Here is a 17,938-nt window from a genome sequence, read left to right on the forward strand (position 1 = left end):
CGTTTTTCAGAGCGGTTTGCGGTTTTCCTATACTTAACATTGAGGCAGAAACGCCTCCGCAATCCAAAATCTGCAGCAGCCCGGGAGTATGCGTTTCTGCAAAACGCCTCCCGCTCTGGTGTGCACCAGCCCATTGAAATACATTACCCAAGCGGATCCGCACCCGCAAGGGTATCGCAAACTGCAGCCGAAACGCTCTGGTGTGCACTAGGCCTACGAGTGTTCAGTGGTGAAATGAGATCCAGAGGCAGCTTGCAGATAACAGAAAGTTTATTGCAGAGCATAAAGCAGAACAGATTTCAGGTACAGCCAATCCCTTTAGTAGGTTAACTTGTGTCACACGTTACATTCCACGTGAGAATCATCAAACTATAACCAGAGATTTGGTAATGTGTTTTTATCAATGTTCTACTATTGGCTGCATTGGTGCACATGATTTCGGCGGCAGCAGATTTTAGTACTGGGCGTAGGTCTCATGTCCAGGAAACTGCAGTGGTGGGTGTTCTTCTAGATCACAGTTCCTCTTTACCAAAAAAATCAAAATACCTTTAATCCCAGGCCATTACTTTCCCTTTAAACTGTGCAGTGATTTGTCGGCTGAAGCCTCTGTGCAAGTTATAATGTAGCTGTGCTATGGAGATATTTTAGCAGATCTAATGCATAGCAGAAATTTTTTTTTAATGCAGGACTTTAATAAAGAGGCATATTATGTACTTGGCTGCATTATAAAGTGACAAAACAAACGTTAGCATGGGCCAAGTCTGTTAAAATCTACAGGATATCCGTTTTCACATTTTATGCATATTACATGATTTATATTCTGCTTTGAATAAACACAAGATCCAGGTAGTCCGCTCACAAGGTTGCAGTCCTCAAGCGGGTACACTGGGCTTGTCACATCCACTCTCCCGACAGTAGCAACACAGGCTTGACGCACAGTTGTGGCTTGCAATCTGATGAAGGTGTTCGTCAACCTGCAGAGCCTTCCGTCATAATACAAGCTGTTATTCAGCTCAGCGTTACAGTTGATGGGGTAGGCTGAGGGAGCTCTAATGTGCGTCTGCTGAAACAATCCCCAGTCCTGACATGCTGAGAGATGAGGGAAGCTCAGGGCAATGCTGAATATCAGGAGGGTGGAGAATTTGGGGTTCATTGCTCTGTTTTATCCTGAAAAGAGACAAACCACAAAGAAAAAAAATCCTTACTTAATACTTTTCTGCATCATTGTTATATGTAAAATATCAAACACCCCAGAAGATGGCAAATGCCATTTAGGTGGCAGCCAGACTGGCAAGTGCAGCTTGTTGGAAATCCACATCCCAACTCGTAATGACCAATGATATGCAATTTTTTCCACGTTGATGCAAATTGATGTAAATGTTTATGCAAATACAGTATATGCAGCTTGAAAATTGACCAATCAACCTAAACCTGGGTTTAAATTGATTCGTCCATTTTCAAACTGCATATATTTGCATAAAAATATGCTTAAATTCAGAAGCATTTGGATATCATTGATTATCCATAATCCCAACAGGGCTGTGGAGACGGAACAAAAATCATCCTACTCCAACTCCTCAGTTTATGAAACCACCGACTCAACTCCAGGTACCCATAATTGCTCCGACTCCTCGACTCCAACTCCACAGCCCTGAATCTCCACACTCCATATGAAGGGTTCACACGAAAACAAAGCCTTAGGGCCCGTTTCCACTTGTGCGGTGCGAATCGCCGCGGTAAAAATTTGCATGCGGATGCAAATTTCGCATGCGGGTGTATGCGAATTTAACCATGGCAGTGCCGGTGTGCTTTTCCATTGATTTCCATGCGAATTCGCATGAAAATTCGCATACCAAAGCCGCAGGCGATTTCCCTATTAAATACATTAGCGGCGATTCGCATGCATTCCACACGCAGCCGAATTCTGAGGGCTCTGCCGTGCAGAAAAATGCTGCACAGGAAAACGCTCAGGAAAACTGACAAGTGGAAACAGGCCCATCCACTTGTATTGGCTGTGCGAATCTGCATGCAGGAAACGCATGCAGATTCGCGATAGTGGAAACGGGCCCTTAGGCCACTTTTCCATGAACTGTTGAGCTGTGTGCTCAGCAATCAGTTACCAGGCAGCAGTGAGCAATTACCAGGCATCAGTGAGCAGTTAACAGGCAGCAGTGAACAGTTGTGGGAGTTTGAGAGGCATTTTACTGCCTAGAAACAGTCTGTGGAAAAGAGGGCTTAAAGTGGAACTGCAGTGAAAATAATGTACTTAAAACAAGTGCTTAGTTTTTACAATAATTATGTATAAATGATTTAGTCAGTGTTTGCCCATTGTAAAAGCTTTCCTCTCCCTGATTTACATTCTGACATTTATCACATGGTGACATTTTTATTGCTGGCAGGTGATGTCTGTGGAAGGAGATGCTGCTTTTTCGGCAGTTAGAAACAGCTGTTATTTCCCACAATGCAACAGGGCTCTCACAGTGTGATGTCAGTACCTACCTAGGTGCTGACATCGCACTGTGGGAGGGGTTTCACCACAATATCAGTAGGGTATTGTACCGTGTAAGCCATCAGTAAAAGCAAGAAGTTGTGAATCAGGATGATACCATTTATTGACTAACTTAAAAAAATAAGGCCTCCTTTCCATGGACTGTTGATAGGCAGTGAAATGCCTCTCAAACTCTCACAACTGCTCACTGCTGCCTGGTAACTGCTTGTTGCTGCCTGGTATCTACACACTGCTGCCTGATAACTGCTTGCTGCTGCCTGGTATCTGCTCACTGCTGCCTGGTATCTGCTCACTGCTGCCTGGTATCTGCTCACTGCTGCCTGGTATCTGCTCACTGCTGCCTGGTATCTGCTCACTGCTGCCTGGTATCTGCTCACTGCTGCCTGGTATCTGCTCACTGCTGCCTGGTATCTGCTCACTGCTGCCTGGTATCTGCTCACTGCTGCCTGGTATCTGCTCACTGCTGCCTGGTATTTGCTCACTGCTGCCTGGTATTTGCTCACTGCTGCCTGGTATTTGCTCACTGCTGCCTGGTATTTGCTCACTGCTGCCTGGTATTTGCTCACTGCTGCCTGGTATTTGCTCACTGCTGCCTGGTAACTGCTCACTGCTGCCTGGTAACTGCTCACTGCTGCGCTGCCTGGTAACTGCTCACTGCTGCCTGGTAATTGTTCATTGCTGCCTGGTAACTGCTTGTTGCTGCCTGGTAACTGCTTGTTGCTGCCTGGTAACTGCTTGTTGCTGCCTGGTAACTGCTTGTTGCTGCCTGGTAACTGCTTGTTGCTGCCTGGTAACTGCTTGTTGCTGCCTGGTAACTGCTTGTTGCTGCCTGGTATCTGCTCGCTGCTGCCTGGTAACTGCTTTTTGCTGCCTGGTAACTGCTTGCTGAGCACACAGCTCAACAGTCCATGGAAAAGAGGCCTAAGAGTAAGCAAGCTTTCGGCTGCATTGAAGCCTGACCAAGGTTATATAGCCGGAAGCTTGCTTACGCTAAGGCCTCTTTTCCACGAACTGTTGAGCTGTGTGCTCAGCAAGCAGTTGCCAGGCAGCAGTGAGCAGTTACCAGGCAGCAGTGAGCAGTTACCAGGCAGCAGTGAGCAGTTACCAGGCAGCAGTGAGCAGTTACCAGGCAGCAGTGAGCAGTTACCAGGCAGCAGTGAGCAGTTACCAGGCAGCAACAAGCAGTTACCAGGCAGCAACAAGCAGTTACCAGGCAGCAGTGAGCAGTTGTGAGAGTTTGAGTGGCATTTCACTGCCTAGAAACAGTTCGTGGAAAAGAGGCCTTATTCTTTTAAGTTAGCCAATAAATAGTATCATCCTGATTCAAAACTTCTTGCTACTACCACAATATCAGCCATACAGAGCCCCCTGGGAGCAGGAAAAAAAGGGCTCAGGTGGCTAGTGGATGATTTGGGTGCCGTCATATACGTTAGGCCTCTTTTCCACGAACTGTTGAACTGTGTGCTCAGCAAGCAGTTACCAGGCAACAACAAACAGTTACCAAGCAGCAGTCAGCAGTTGTGAGTTTGAGAGGCATTTCACTGCCTGTCAACAGTTTGTGGAAAAGAGGCCTTAGGGTCCATTCACACTTGAGCGGGAATCGCGCGATTCCCGCTCAAGGCAAACCGCTACCGGTTTTTTAGAAACTGCTGCAGCATGTAACACATGGCAGTGATTGCGGTTAGCGATAACTGCAAACGTGTTACATGCAGCGGTTTGCCGGCGATTTGCGATTAGCGTTTAGCGATCGCAAGTAGCATGCAAAGCACCGCTAATCGCGATCGCGTCAAAACCGCCGCGTGTCCAGTGATTTTTCTGCGTTAATCGCAGGAAAATCAATCCTGCAAAACCGCCGGCGTTTTGCGATTTTAGATGTGAACCTTAATGCAAATATTATTAAAGGGAACCTAAACTGAGAGGGATAAAGATTTTTCCTTTTAAAATAATACCAGTTGCCTGGCTATCCTGCTGATCCTGTGTCTTTAATACTTTTAGCCACATCCCCTGAACAAGCATGCAGATCAGGTGCTCTGACTGAAGTCAGACTGGATTAGCTGCATGCTTGTTTCAGGTGTGTCATTCTGTAGCCAAAGAGATCAGCAGGACTGCCAGGCAACTGGTTTTAACTACTTAAAGAGACTCTGAAGCGAGTGAGCTAGGAGTTGATTCGTGTAAAGCACCTTACATAATGCCAAAACGCCACTATCCCGCGGCAAAACGAGGGGTCTTCACCTCCCAAATCCCCCCTGCAAAATCCACGACTTTCTTGGTCGGTGATTTTGCTCTTCCTGGAGGCAGAGCTATGAGCTTCAATCGCCGCGCGGATCTCTGCCTCTCCCCCTCCCCTCTCTGTGAAGGAAGAGTGAGAGGGGCGGTGAGAGGCGGCGATCAGCCGGGATTGACGTGCTGAGAGGCAGAGCTACAGCCATTAACTCTGCCTCAAGCAGGAAGCGCTCCCCGGACCTAGAAGAGGGGATTTAGGGGCTAAAGACCCCTCGTTTTGCCGCAGGATAGCGGCGTTTTAGCACTATGTAAGGTGCTTTACACGAATCAACTTCTAGCTCACTCGCTTCAGAGTCTCTTTAAACACCGCTCCACGCCAAGGGGCGTGGATGCCGCGGCAGCCCTTGGACCGCCTAACGCCGATCGGCGTGCAGTCCTGGCGGTGGCAAGGAAGCGATCCACTGTCGTAGGCCGAAGCCTATGACAGCTAATCTCGGTGATTGGCTGGCATGTTGAGGGAGGGATACAACATTAAAAAAATATATATGTTATTTTATTTTAAAAAATAAATACATAAATATTTATATATAAAAAAATAAAATACATATCCTGGGAGTGATCATAGCCCACCAACAGAGAGCTCTGTTGATGAGCAGAAAAGGGGGGGGGGAGGGAGGAAATAACTTCTGTGCTGAGTTGTGCGGCCCTGTAGCAAGCCCTTAACCTCCTTGGCGGTAACCCCGTGTGTGACACGGGGTAAGCCGCCGGAGGGTGCCGCTCAGGCCCTGCTGGGCCGATTTACTTCATTTTTTTTTGCTGGACGCAGCTAGCACTTTGCTAGCTGCGCCAGCACCCCGATCGCCGCCGCCGCGCGCCCGATCGCCGCTATCCGGTGCGGCGCGCGGCCCCCCCCCAGACCCCGAGCGCTGCCTGGCCAATCAGTGCCAGGCAGCGCCGAGGGGTGGATCGGGTCTCCCAATGACGTCCCGACGTCGCTGACGTCGGTGACGTCATTCCGCCCCGTCGCCATGGCGACAGGGGAAGCCCTCCAGGAAATCCCGTTCTTTGAACGGGATTTCCTTATCGCCGGAGGCGATCGGCGGGGCTGGGGGGATGCCGCTGAGCAGCGGCTATCATGTAGCGAGCCCTCGGCTCGCTACATGATTTAAAAAAAAAATAATTAAAAAAAAACTGCTGCGCTGCCCCCTGGCGGTATTTTTCATACCGCCAAGGGGGTTAAAGTGAACCTTAAGTCTCGAAAAAAAATGAGTTTTACTCACCTGGGGCTTCCCTCACCCCACTGCAGCTGATCGGTGCCCTCGCCGTGTCTCTGCGATCCTCCCCTTTTTGGAGACTTAAAGTGAACCAGAGACGAAGCACCCTTGTGTATTTTACCATAGAAATCAGTGGGAACATTAGAGAAAACATTTACCATGCTCTCTGTTCCATCCTCACTGCTAAAAGTGTCTGTTATCTAGCTGAGATAAGAATCCCGGGCTGAGCATTGAGTCTGGCTTTGCTATAATGACTCAGCTATAATGATTCCTGAGCAAAGCCAGCAGGGGGCAGGCTTGGACTTGAAGACAGCAAAGAACACAGTCTCAGCTATAATTATTCTGTAGCAAAGCCAGACCGACTGCTTAGTCGGGATTCTTATCTTAGAGGTGATAACAGGCAAATTAAACAGAGAACAATGTAACAAAGAGCAGATTAGGTGTTTACTGTCATGTTCCCACTGATTTATAAGGTAAAATACATGAGGTTGCTTCATCTCTGGTTCTCTTTAAGTGCCTCGTTAAAGCTGCAGTGGACTTAATTGTAAAAAAAAGCCTGGTCACTAGGGGGGTTTAAGACCATGGTCCTCAAGTGGTTAAAAGGAAGCATCCATATCCCTCTCAGTTTAGGTTCCCTTTAGTACGGTGCCCAAAGCAGAAATTTGGGCGCCTGATAAATATCGTTTTTAACATTAGAACATTGACGTTTTTAAAAATATGTTACAATTTCAGGCACCACTGGGGTGGGGGTCTTAGGGTTAGGCACCACCAGAGGGGTCTTAGGGTTAGGCACCACTAAGGGATCATAGGGTTAGGCTCCACCAGGGAGGGTGTAAGGGTTATTCACCACCAGGGGGGTTAGGCATTGGAGGGTTCTGTTCCAGAGTAGGATTAGGTTAAGCGGTAGTAAAATATAGGAAAGATCAAAATCTTGGTACTGTTTTATTATCATTATTAACAATTTTCATTTGGAAATATTATTACGTTCAGTACTTATTGTTTACATGTTTTCGGCTTAACCCTGCACCCAGTTGAAAAGGGTCTTTATTATACACCCATTTTTCCTTGTGCCTCTATTTGTGTGCATGAAAAAAGGGTGTCAGGAAAAAAGGGTCTGGCTGGATAACGAAATGGCTCCACTGGATAATGAAATCTTAATAACGATAAATATCGTTGTCAAACTTGGTTAACGATCAATACAGTTTTAAAAACATATGGGAGATAATAATGAAAAGATAATAACGTTAAAAATCGTTACATAGTTCAACAATACAGCTTAATCCAACCCTACTCTCACACAGAACCCTCCAATGGTGGTGCCTAACCCTAACCAGGCGTGGGCGCGCATGCTCTGGTGTGCGCATGTCATCAGATTGCTGGTTGATGAAGGTGATTTGTCACTGTAATTGGTATGAATGTCACTGGTTGAATTTATTTCACAGTAATGGCAGCCAGGCTGGGGAAGGCCTGCAGAGGTCATTTGACCATCATCAGGGAGGACCCTCTTGTGTGTTACCACATAGATGTCCTTGAGCCAGAGTCTGCGTCTGGAGGCCATATTGGCTTGCTGTGCCACTGATGGAAAGAGCCCTTCTCTCGTGGTTTAGTTATAATATGAGTCGTTTTTTTGCTTGTTCAATTATTTGTTAGTCATTAAATAAAATGTTTATTGTTTAAAATTAAAAAAGGGCTGCTAAGGCCAGTTAATCCATTCAAGCAGTTTTGTGTGCTCTTCCAAGGTTATTGGTCTCAGGGTTTGGTAGATTGGTTTATGCACTGGGGCGTACAGTCAAAAGAGGCATGGGGAAAAAAGGGTGCATGCTGATGCCGTTAACGTTTTATCGTATAACGTTAATTATCGTCGGTTAAAATGGTAAATACCATTATCAAATACATTTTAATACACTTAATTCAATGTTGAAGCTTAAGCCATGGTGCTGATATAAATTTTAATACATACAAGTGCACTCAAAAAAAAAACAAAAAAAAACACCAAAGTGCAGTGAAATTTGGCCGCCGATTTCAGCGGTTAAAAGCAAAGCCCCCATAAGAGATAAAAACACCAAATTTTAAGAATATGTTAAAGCGGTATTAAACTCTGACATTATGTTCAATAAAAATGTGTTTTCCTAATCCTTTTCATCTATACAGTTATCATATTTGCTTTTGCGCACAAGTATTATTAGTCATTTAGAAATTACAAGTTCCCAAAGTACAGTTTATTTGCTCTGAAAGCTGCCATTGCATTTTATTCATGGGGTGTGCGTAATTATTCAGCCCCCTGAGTCAATACTTTGTAGAACCACCTTTTGCTGCAATTACAGCTGCCAGTCTTTTGCAAGCCACTGTATATTGTAATTTATCCAGTCATTATTTCTGAGCAGGTGTCTCTGTTCTGGACACAAACTGCTGCCAGGGAATGTTTACATTCTTTACTTGCTACAGTTAAGTAAACACAAAATAATGTTATCACCAGTTCAGATTCATCTCTCACAGCATGGGACTCTGGAAAAGTAAAGGTGGCCATACACGTATAGATTGGCAGCAGATACAACCATCAGATAGATTCCTGTCAGATGCCTGTCAGGTTGAATCTGACAGGAATCTATCTGATGTGTGCCACACACTAGGAACAGATTTCCAATTGAAATCTATTGAAAATCGATCGAAATGCATTTTTGCACCATTCAATCCAATGCAACTCTATGGGCCATTGATCTGCTGTCAGCAGCCAATCGACCTAGATTTTCCATCCGGACCGATCGAGTAAATTGATCGAAATTGGCCAGAAGTCGATTGATTGGCCGATCAATCATGCTTCCTGTTGCATCGATTTGTAACCGATTCGATCAGAGCGGTCGAATGCCTGAAATCGACCAGTGTATAGGCCCCATTGTTTAATTGCTTGAATGCTGTTTTGCTAAAAAAAATGTGGTAGTATATTATATGCTGTAAAGAATCTTTTAGAGCAAAGAAATGCTGGGTTTGATACCACTTTAACCACTAGCTGACCACGTCACTCCGATGGGCGTGGCTGCGGCAGCAGCCCCAGGACGACCTAACAGCGATCGGCTTTAGGTCCTGTGGGCGTGTTTTGCAGGAGATCGCGTGCGCTGATGCTCTGCTCCGCCATCAGCCTCCCAGCGGTGATCATTGCTAGGAGACAGCCGTGTCACACACAAGAGCACGAGACGCACAAGAGCAATCAGCTCTCATTGGCTGAAGCCTATGACAGCCGAGTCCACTGTCGAGGAAGACCCTGGTAAGTAGCACTTATTTTATTGATTTCCCCTGATAACTCCTTTAAGAGAATCTAACATTCCATCATCTTGAGCCTGTGTGATAACAAGGTAAGGTAAAGCTGAAGATACATGGATCTGCTTACCTCTGATACTGGAGATATCTTGTATTCCGTCACCGTTAAGATCTACAACTGAGAAGAAGCATATTTGTATGAATGATACAAAACAGAAGTATAACTATAAAACTGATTTCTTAAAACAGAAGGTATTTACAATTATCCATCTTTATGTGAGCAGGGAAGATCTCCCATGATGCATCACTGCTGAATATGCAATGTACTCCTTTATATCCCTAAAAGCAGGAGACACATCCTGGAGCACAAGACTGCCTGTAGTCTATTTGCAGACCGATGATTTGGACTTTCTGGTCCCCATCAGTGCAAGGCATGGATTATTAGGACTCTATGAGGTGGGATGCTAAATATAAATTAAATATCATTTTGACTATTTGAAACAGCATACGGGATTTGCAGTTATTCTACAAATATGTAAGCAAGATTGGCCATGATGCATCACTCTATAAAAGAATAATCATTCTTGTATGCACATCATTTGATACAGTGGCCCATATGCAATTCACTTTTCTCCTAAGTTTCCTCCTAGGAGATAATTTTCATCTTCTCTTTAAAATAACTTTTTATAATTGAAAAAGTACCCAAAAGTTGGTGAAAACGTAGCATCAAAATAATTTTGCATATTTTCTTTCTTGCTGGTGTTTAAAAGGCCATTTATGACAATGTGTGAAAATATCACCCAGGAGAAAACTCAGGAGAAAAAGTGAACTGCATGTGGAGCCAACAATGCTGATCTATATTTGCAGCCTCTGTGGCCAAAGAACCTTTACAAATTGATCCTGCTTTAATTACCCCCCCCTAAAATCCCTTGGGATTCTTAGGAAAACAAGACGAGGATAGAGGAAAACGAGCAGACACTCATAACTCAAAGGCAAAGCAATCTTCACATATCACCAAAACACATCAATTACAGCTGTATCAGTAAAGGACACAGATAGCAGGGATAGTTATCACACTCCTGAGTCGGGGGGGCTAGGAACACAGGTTCAAAGTGAAGGCAAACAACATTAAAGCAGCACTCTGAAATGCCAGCAGTTATTCACAACCTAATACTTCACATCTAGCTTTAATTACAGAGATATGGTTGGACCAGAACTTGGACCCACTCTGGAAGCTCCTGTGCCGGGCCAAATACTCAGCGAAAGACAAAACCACAGGAAAAGAGGAGTAGCTATGTGCTTTAAATCCAGTTTAAACATTAAACCCCTTGCTGTATCCCCCACCCAATCTTTTGAATGTCTGACAGCCTAACTCTCAGATGAGAAAATAAATAAATATACTGCTTGTCTACCGCCCTCATGGTGATGGTTCAGCCTTTCTCAACAAAATAGCAGAACTTGTATCTTGCGTAACACTGAAACACCCTAGGTGGATAAATCTGGGAGGCTTTAACGCATGAGTGGATACACACTCCTCCCAATTAGGAAGAGAGCTGCTACTTTCTACGAATGAACTGGGCTTCTTTCAAGCCAACAACCTCCCCACCCACAAAAGAGGCCCCACTTTGGAATTCATATTCCATTCAGTTTGGTCACACCACCACACTACCATCCACTTCTCCTTTACAGCACTAGCTAAAAAACACCAGGTGAAAGAATTTTTAAAATATTGTTCCTTGAAAGGTTTATCACCCCAACACCTTCAGAACAACCTCAATCTGGATGGACTGATGGATCACAGCTTATGCCTTGAATACATGGGCCTTAAAGGGAAGGTCCAAGCAAAAAAAAAAAAATGAGTTTCACTTACCTGGGGCTTCTACCAGCCCCATGCCGCCATCCTGTGCCCTCGTAGTCACTCACTGCTGCTCCAGTCCCCCGCTGGGAGCTTTCTGACCTCGGAGGTCAGGGCCGAATTGCGTACATTTTTACACATTCCCGCTAGTGCAGGAACATTAACGCATACATTTTTACGTGTTAGTGGTGCAACGCGTAAATTTTTGTTCCTGCACTAGCTGGAATGCGTAAAAATGTATGCAATGTGGCCCTGACCTCTGAGGTCGTCAAGCTGCCAGCAAGGGACTGGAGCAGCAGTGAGGGACTACAAGGGCACAGGATGGCTACATGAGGCTGGTAGAAGCCCCAGGTAAGTAAAACTCATTTTTTTTTTTTTTGCTTGAACCTTCCCTTTAAATATAACCATTATGTCTTAGCTGCTTTTAGCTTTTGCATTAAACGTTCTGCCCCATTACATCAGGTTCGCTGGTTTGACAACTCTGTAAAGGAACTAAAGTAAGTGGCGCACAGACTGCAACGACAGTGGCACAAACATCAGCCCTGTGAAGACAAACTATCCCTAGTGGCTCACCTGAAAAAATATCAAACACTGATCAACAAATAAAGTCCTCATTCCTGTCTCAGGAGATTGCAAATGCAGCCAACAGACCTGCCCAACTTTTCAACACAGTTGACAATCTTTGCAATCCATCTTGACAAAATCCAGCATCAGACCTTCACAGGATCTGTGTGAGAAATTTGCTCACTTCTTCTCAGACAAAGTCTCCACCATACAATCTGCCATTCAATTCACAGCACCAGAAACTTAAAGGAGTCATCAGAGAAATTGGCTAAAATGAGCTTTACTCACCTGGGTCTTTCTCCAGCCCCTTGCAGCTGACTGCTCCGCGGCCCATGTGGCTATGATTGACAGCGGCGCTTTGTGCAGCCGCGGTAAGGGCAACCCCGCGGTCGGACTGAATACTGAGCACGGAGACCGGGACGGTGGCGGAGAGCGGAGCGGTCGGCATGGGACAGTTGGCTGCAAGGGGCTGGAGAAATCCCCAGGTGAGTAAAGCTCATTTAACCAATTTCCCTGATGACTCCTTTAAGGAGAGCAATATAATGGATGCAAACATAACCTAACACCGTGGTCTGATTTCAAGGTAATTACTGAAGAAGATTTCTTGGATATCCTCTTAAACCTTCGCCAGACTACCTGCGATCTGGATCCTGGCCTAACTAAGTTCATGTTGAAATGCCCTGAGCTGTCTAGACTAGCTCTCCACAAATTAGTCAACTGTTCCTTACAAGACAGGAGGTTTCTCACATGTCTGAAAGAAGCAATCATCAGGCCACCACTCAAGACACTATCCTTAAGTTAGACCCATATGCTCTAAACAGTTACAGACCAGTCTCCAACCTTCCCTTTCTGAGGGTAAATATTGAAAAGGCTGTCTACCTCCAACTTGAAGCCAGGCTCCCACCTTCTTTAATCTAGCTTCAGAAAACATCACTGCTGTGAAACAGCCCTCACCCAAATCTGCAACGATCTGCTCACGGAAAGAGACAGAGGCCAATGTTCCATCCTGATGTTGCTTGACCTCTCAACGGCTTTTGACACAGTTGGTCATGAAATCTTACTTAACATGCTACAATACAGTAGCATAGATGGCTTAGTTCCCCAGTGGTTTACATCTTTTCTTGCTGGAAGAACACAAAATGTAGCCTTGGGGCCCTTCCTCTCCAACCCTGTACCTCTAAAATATGGTGTACCCCAGGGTGTGATATTATCCTCTTTGCTGTTCATCATATGCATTCTGCCACTTGGAAAAAAAACATACAAAAACATGGCCTGACATATCATCGCTATGCTGATGACACCCAGCTATATTTATCATTCAACCCTGGCATCATAGTTACTACTCCACAAATAAACGTGTGCTTAACTGAGCTTCAGGAGTGAATGAATAATAACTGGCTAAAACTAAATGCTCACGAAACTGGAGGTTAGCGCTTGAAAGCAGAGCTGTATATAGAAAGCATCTGTAAATCGCAGTGGTAGATGGTGGCACTAAATAATAATAATTCACAACTATGGCGTACTCCCAGTGGTGTAGCAATATGGGATGCAGAGATTGTGACCACACCAGAGCCCCGGTTCAAGAGGGACCCACTAGGGGCTCTCCTTCATCCCCCAGATTGGCTCTGCATATGTGCTATGCTGGTAATGAACACCTCTATATGTGCGTGCATAGTGGTTATCCTTAACAAACTGTTTTCTTAATCTTATTGCACCTCTCTGAGGCCGCAGCTGTCCCTGGTAAGTTTTGAGGCTCCGTATCAATAGAGTTCTTGGGGCCCCATGTAAAACTCACACTGAGGCCTCAAGCTCCTTAGTTACACCACTGAGTACTCCTAACAAATATATTTGCATCAAGGGGTGCTTGACATGGTATTACACATATAGTAAGAGATAATTTGCCAATTGCCATAAATAAAAGGGTACATTGTTCAGAGGTGTATCTAGGGAAAACTGCGCCCATGGCAAACACTGGCTCATGGCAAACACTGACTCATGGCAAACACTGGCTCATTGTAAACACTGACTCATGGCAAACACTGCACCCATGGCAAACACTGCGCCCATGGTATACACTGACTCATGGCAAACACTGCGCCCATGGCAAACACTGTGCCCATGGCATACACTGCACCCATGGCAAACACTGCACCCATGGCAAACACTGCACCCATGGCAAACACTGACTCATGGCAAACACTGCACCCATGGCAAACACTGTGTCATGGCAAACACTGGCTCATTGTAAACACTGACTCATGGCAAACACTGCACCCATGGCAAACACTGCGCCCATGGCATACACTGACTCATGGCAAACACTGCGCCCATGGCAAACACTGTGCCCATGGCATACACTGCACCCATGGCAAACACTGCACCCATGGCAAACACTGACTCATGGCAAACACTGCACCCATGGCAAACACTGACTCATGGCAAACACTGCACCCATGGCAAACACTGTGTCATGGCAAACACCACACCCATGGCATACACTGTGCCATGGCAAACACTGTAGTCTTGGTTTAACTGGTTGTGTGCAGGTTTCAAGTGAAGCTTGGCCTATAAGAATGGAATGTGATAGGTCAGCCTATACATATCCCCCAAATAACAGTTAGGCGGCTTGTTCACCTAAAAGATGTAATCAGGCAGCAGAATGTCCCCAGATAAAAACTAGTATTTGTATGGAGAACAACACGAATGCAATAGAGTGGCGCCCATTGGCACATGCCATACCTGCACCCCAGTACATACGCCTCTGTACATGATGCTATATTAATGTTGAAAAACACTGACATGAATCATGTCATATCAATATGTGTCTGTCTGTGTCTACAATCATCTTCCATCCAGTCCTCTTACCTGTGATGTAGAGACACTCGGCCTTCATGGACTGTCTTATGCTCTCTTGTTTCCTCCTTATATAGGGCTTGATAGCATTGTGAAATGTATTGTCTTGTATTCCGGGTAAATGCGGATGAGGAAATCACCGGTGCATCAGAAGTGGAAGCTGATGACTCCAACGTCCAATCATGAGGTGTTTTCATTTTTAGCCTTTTCTTATCACAGAATTTGTGCTTATCTCCTCAACATCTGAATTCTGAGGCGGTGACTTCCTCATCCAATTTACCAGAAACACAATGGAATTTAATAGCATTTTCCAAAGTTATCATCAGTGGCGTAGCAATAGGGAATGCTGAGGTTGCGACCACGACTAAGGGGCCCATCCTCAACAGCATGGTAATGATCACTTCTGTAGATGCTCTGAATAGTGGTAATCATTACCAAACTGTTCCCTATCCCCTACTTGCCCCTCTAATATTGTGGCTGTCATTGGCAGGTTTTGATGCCACATATTCATTTTTATGTATAGAATGCTTGCAGGGCCCCATGTAAAACTTGCACTGGGGCCCAAAGCTCCTTAGCTACACCATTGACTATCATTTTTGATTGAATCATTTTCATTTATTCCAGGGTTTATTCATGGCAGACATAGGCCGCTCGCCAGCTCACCTGTGCGGCGAACAGTGTGTACTGCCTCTGCCCTATTCTTTCCCAAAAGGCCATTTCTTGACCCTTCACCCTGCAGTCAGGTGGTACAAGACGGCCCAACTGGGCCACTCACCCCCTCCCCCCACACACACAGACACACACACAGACACACACACACAAATTACACAATGATTTGCTCATAAAGACCTTGTAGTTTTTGAGAAAATCGATTATAAATCTACAAAAAAGATGTTTTTTTAAATTGTCATTTTTCTAGTTTAAAAACCATTTTTCTTTGCATTATTAAAATAGATTTTCTCAAAAACTACAGTCTTTTTGAAAAATTATTTTTTTAACTTATACCCAATATTCTCCTTAACATATGTATCAATTTTAGTAGCAATAGCAAGTATCCGTGCTTTGCTATTTACCACCAAAGTCAGCACAAAATTGCACGTAAATTACGCGTACATTCATGCGCAATTATGAATGATTATATGAAGTCAATTTGAATTACGAATTTGTAATTACGTGTATGCATAATTGTGAAAATGTATGCATCATTTTGCGTATTTGTAATTAGCAGATTTTGCTCATCACTCCTCTATTGATGTTTCCAGTCAGGATAGAGCTTGATCCTGCGGGATGAGTGCTGTATAGAGGCGTTACTCTAGTATACTATAGCAAAGCACACGGTTCCTGAAGGGATAGGGGACTGCATGCCGCATGATGGAATGACTTCTGGCAGGTGAGGTAAGCTATCTTTTAAAGTTTGATGTGCTGGATCTTTAACCAGTTCATCCCCAAGGGTTTTTACCCTGACGGAGCAGAGCAATTTTCTCCTGTCAGTACTCCTCCCTTTTATTCCCTAATAACTTTATTACAACTTCTCACAAAAAAATGATCTACACCTCGGTTTTTTTCGTCCACCAATTAAGCTTTCTATGGGTAGTACATTTTGCTAAGAATTTTTTTTATGCTAAATGCGTTTTAATGGGAAAAATACAAAAATAATGGAAAAAAATCATTATTTCTCAGTTTTCAGCCATTATACTTTTAATATTAAACATTCTTCAGTGGATAAAACCAACACATTTTATTTGCCCAGTTGTCCTGATTATTAAACCGTTTAAATTATGTCCCTATCACAATGTATGGCGACAATATATTATTTTGAAATTAGGTGTTATTTTTCTGTTTTTTTTTTTTGTTTCTTTTTTTGTTCTGGCCATAATTACAAGCCCCTATGTAATAAAGTAAAATTAATTTTCCCACATAAAATATAGATTTAAAAAAGCTGAGTCCCTAAGGCAACCATTTATTTATTTATTTGAAGCTGATTTTTTTTTTACAAGTGTTTTTTTTTGGGGGGGGGGGGGGGGGGGGGGAGGGAGGGGGGTTGGAAGTGTAATGTACTAATTTAATAATATTGTGTATGTTCATATTATGTATGTGCATGTATGTGTAATATACTTTTCGGCCACAAGATGGCGCTAGTGAACACTCTCCGTTATAGGAAGTGATCACTTTTTTTTTACACTTTATTAAACCTGTAACAATTTCTTGTTTTTGTGAATAGACCTAGCCGCTGTTCGCGGTCACGTCCATTCACTCAAGGCACTGCGATTGGGTAGAGGACCGCTGGGTCCTCTTCCCCAATCACATAGCACGGAACCGTGGGGAGCGGCGGCGGGAACGCACAACGTATTAAAACGTCATGTTGCCGTTAACAGGCTAAAGCATGACGTTTTAATACGTATGCTTGTCATTAAATGGTTAAATGACCTAGGGGGGCACCTGTACTTACACTAGATTCTGGGCCGAGACTGCCACAAATGTGCCTTAAAATATACCATAGGGGAACAAAACAAGTTTTGGATTCCTGTTTTTATCTTTACATCATCAGACATTTGGGTTCAGAGTATGCAGAACAGGGGCAGTTTTATCCTTTTTGTCACTGCAGCCAGGAAGTCCTGTGCCACCCCCCTGGCTCCCACCCAAAAAGAAAACACAACACACTAGTGAATATAAACCATGTGCTGTATAGGGTGGGTGCACAATACAGGCAGTCCCTGAGATACAAACGACAGGCTGATCCTGTTGCATTTATTTGCACACCCCTTTCCTGCGCTACCCCAGGTTAGTGTGTAAATGAAAAGTATAGAGCAGCAGAAGCTGTGCTCTCACCTTTCCACTGGAGTCCAATGCTGTCTGATGACCACCCGCTCTAGTGCCCAACATCTCCTCCACTACTCACACTACATGAGAAGAGCCAGCATTAGAGGGAGCAGAAAACAGACAGGATGGTCACACAGGAACAACTCTGGACTCCAGGGAGGAGGTTAGAGCACAGCTTCTATACTCTGCCTTTACAGACTGAACTGGGGGAGTGCAGTAGGGGGACAGGAACAGATAGTGGGACAAGGGGACAGAGGGAGGCACAAAGGGGGACAGAAGGAGGCACAGTGGGACAGATGAAGATACAGAGAGGTGCACACAGAACCAGATCATCCACAAGGCAACTTAGGCAGGTGCCTAGGAGAGAGTTGGAGCCCCAACAAATCTTGTCAAAAAAAAAGTTAGGTGGCCATCAAGTGTGTGCCCAGAGTTGTTGCTTGCCTAGGGCAGCAATTCACTTTAATCCATCTCTGGCCATAGAGGGGGCAGAGGTGGCACAAGGAGACAGAAGGTGGCACATGGCGACAGAAGGAGGTACAAAGGGAGACAGAAGGAGGGGGACAGAGAAACACATGGGGCAAAGGT

The 17,938-nt window shown here is 44.7% G+C and overlaps 1 long non-coding RNA gene across 1 annotated transcript; it reads right to left on the reverse strand.

The window, feature by feature from the left end:
* Positions 1 to 278: 278 nt before the first annotated feature.
* LOC137528127 (uncharacterized) lies at positions 279 to 14,569 on the reverse strand. Its single transcript, XR_011023274.1, has 3 exons — positions 14,546 to 14,569; positions 9,392 to 9,439; positions 279 to 1,167 (listed from the first exon to the last, which is right to left on the reverse strand). It is a non-coding gene; the product is annotated as an uncharacterized lncRNA (long non-coding RNA).
* Between the last annotated feature and the right edge of the window lie 3,369 nt (positions 14,570 to 17,938).

The sequence above is a fragment of the Hyperolius riggenbachi genome, chromosome 8 (assembly GCF_040937935.1).
Source record: "Hyperolius riggenbachi isolate aHypRig1 chromosome 8, aHypRig1.pri, whole genome shotgun sequence".
Taxonomy (NCBI): Eukaryota; Metazoa; Chordata; class Amphibia; order Anura; family Hyperoliidae; genus Hyperolius; species Hyperolius riggenbachi.